Genomic DNA, 3,052 nt, shown 5'->3' with positions numbered 1-3,052 from the left:
CTGTCTCATTTGTTTCTTTGGTTTGGTTTTTAGAGTCTTTATATGTAGCCTTGGAAGTCATAGAGCTCACCCTATAGACCAGGCTGGCCTTGAACTCACAGAGATCCACCTGCCTCTGCCCCCCAAGAACTGGATTTAAAAGTGTACACCCTGCTGGGCGGTGGTGGCACATGCCTTTAATCCCAGCACTTGGGAGGCAGAGGCAGACAGGTTTCTGAGTTCGAGGCCAGCCTGGTCTGCAGAGTGAGTTCCAGGACAGCCACAGAGAAACCCTATCTTGAAAACAAAACAAAACAAAACAAAACAAAAACAAATAAAAGCATGCACCACCACACCCAGCTCTCTCACTGTTTTTGAGGCTGGGATCTCACTAGGACCCAGGTTTCTTTCTAGTAGCCTTAGATTGGCTTGACTATCCCCAGACATCCTCCTGCCTCTGCCTCCAGTGTCGGGATTACAAGTTCCTAAAACCTCCCTTATTTTTTTTCACAGGCGCTGGAGATGGAACTCAGACCCTCATGCTTGCATAGCAAGCACTTTACAGGCTAAGCTGTCTCTCCAGTCCAAAGCTGAAAGAATACAAAAAAAAGAAAGAAAGAAAGAAAGAAAGAAAGAAAGGAAAGGAAAGAAAAGAAATTGGGCTAAAGAGATGGCTCAGCAGTTAAGAGCACTGACTGCTCTTCCAGAGGTCCTGAGTTCAATTCCCAGCAACCACATGGTGGCTCACAACCATCTGTGACAGGATCCGATACCCTCTTCTGGTATGTCTGAAGACAGCTACAGTGTACTCATCATGTGTGTGTGTGTGTGTGTGTGTGTGTGTGTGTGTGTGTGTGTGTAAAATAAAGAAATAAAATCTTTTTTTAAAATTTTTTAAAAATTGTAATTGTTTCTACTTGAAGCACAAAGATGTCTTCCAGTTTAACAGCTCTTCCCATTGACTAGGAGCAACCTTCTTCCTTGGCTTTCAGAGCTTTCTTGTTCTTTACTGCAGCATGGCATGTATTAAAAACATGCTTCTAAAATCACCGTCTGGGGCTGGCGAGATGGCTCAGTGGGTAAGAGCACTGACTGCTCTTCCGAAGGTCCTGAGTTCGGATCCCAGCAACCACATGGTGGCTCACAACCACCCATAGTGAGATCTGACGCCCTTTTCTGGTGCATCTGAAGACAGCTACAGTGAATTGGGCCGGAGCGAGCGGGGCTGGAGCGAGCCAGCAGAGGTCCTGAGTTCAATTCCCAGCAGCCACACCCATGATAGCTCACAGCCATCTGTACAGCTACAGTGTACTCATACCCATAAAATAAATAAAATAAATCTTTTAAAAAAAACATAGTCAATTTAAAATAAAATAAAATAAAATAAAATCACCATCTGTTAAATGCTTTGAAAGAGAGAGTTTGGGGGGGGACCCAAGGGTTAGAATGACATATCTATAGATGGCCATTCTTTGTGTCACGCTGTCTACTGGATAACACAATGCTGTGTAAGGACATACTACAGTGCAATGGAAATGTGATGATGATTCGTGGCAACAATCTGTCTAAACTCCACCCCCACAGTTACCTGGCAACAGCCAGGTATGTCCCTCCCCACAGTTACCTGGCAACAGCCAAGTTGGCCTGACCCACTATAAAAGGGGCTGCTTGCCCCCTCCTCCCTCTCTTGCTCTCCCCTTCCCCATTCCCTTCCCTTCCCCCTCTCTCCACGTGCCCATGGCCATGGCCGGCCTCTACTTCTCTACTCTCTCTCTCTCTCTCTGTCTCTGTCTCTCTCCCTCTCCCTCTCCCTCTCCCTCTCCCTCTCTTTCTTTCTCTTTCTCTTTCTCTCTCTCTCTCTCTCTCTCTCTCTCTCTCTCTCTCTCTGCCTTTCTCTGCCTCTACTACCCTCGTAACTCCCCTCCCCATGCCCTGAATAACCTCTATTCTATACTATACTGTCGTGTGGCTGGTCCCTCAGGGGGAAGGGCTGCCTCAGCATGGGTCTGCTGAGACATCCCCTTCCCCCATATCTCACCACATCCCCATAGAACATATCTTATATCTCTTTATCTCTTTATAAACACACCAACTTGTACTTTTTTCACTATGTGTCCTTGCACAAGGGCTATGACCCTTCGATGATAAGAGACTGGGGGTTGGCAAGATAGTTTAAGTGGTTATAAGCATTTGCTATCCAAGCCTGATGGCCTGAGTTTGATCCTCAGAACCCACAGTGGAAGTGGAGAACTGATTCCACTCCACACAGTTTTCCTCTGGCATGTACACTCATTGTAACATTCATGTGCATACATACATACATACACACACACACCTTTAAAAAAGGATTTTTGTTCATTTTGAGATCACGTCTTACTCTGTAGCTCAGGAATTTACTATGTAGCCCAGGCTGGCCTCAAACTCACAGCAATCCTTCGGCTTTAGCTGAAGTAGAGAGTAGAGCAATCCTCCCATGGGCTATGCCTGGATTAAGATCTAGTTTTCACTTCTTCATACCCCGCACCACCACCCCCAGGTCCACAGTGTCAGAGTAAATGGGACATTGACCAGTGCTTGTTTGTATACAGTCAGCACAAGTCCATATGTAACCATTTTTGCCAGTGGGTTTTCATGTTCACAGTCTAAAGCAGCATGACACAAGCCAGAGACAAGCAGAGCTTCAAAAGGGTTTTTGTCTTTCTTAATCATAACGACCCTGGAGACTGTAGCCCAAGGCGAGGATGCTGAAATCAAAGGACTGGGAAGAAGCAAGATTCCAAAAACTAGATTTTTTTTTCTTTTCATTTCCCCAGCTGGGAGGGTCTTTTATGTGACAAAATAGCAGGTTGAGAATGAAGGGGCTGGGTTTCCTGGTGCAGACTCAACACAAGAGGGAGTTCCCCCTTCCCCCAAGCAATTAAACCATAGAGTTCTGGGGTGTTAGGCTTCCCTAACCCAGGGGATCAGAAAAGCCTAGGAACTGGGAGCAGCAGATGAACTAAACACCTGCAGGGCCTTAGAGAGGGGTGGGAACAGAGAGAGGGAGGGGGGAGAGAGAAAGAGAGGGAGAAAG

The sequence above is a fragment of the Mastomys coucha genome, unplaced genomic scaffold, assembly GCF_008632895.1.
Source record: "Mastomys coucha isolate ucsf_1 unplaced genomic scaffold, UCSF_Mcou_1 pScaffold22, whole genome shotgun sequence".
Classification (NCBI taxonomy): Eukaryota; Metazoa; Chordata; class Mammalia; order Rodentia; family Muridae; genus Mastomys; species Mastomys coucha.
This window is presented reverse-complemented; position numbering follows the sequence as displayed.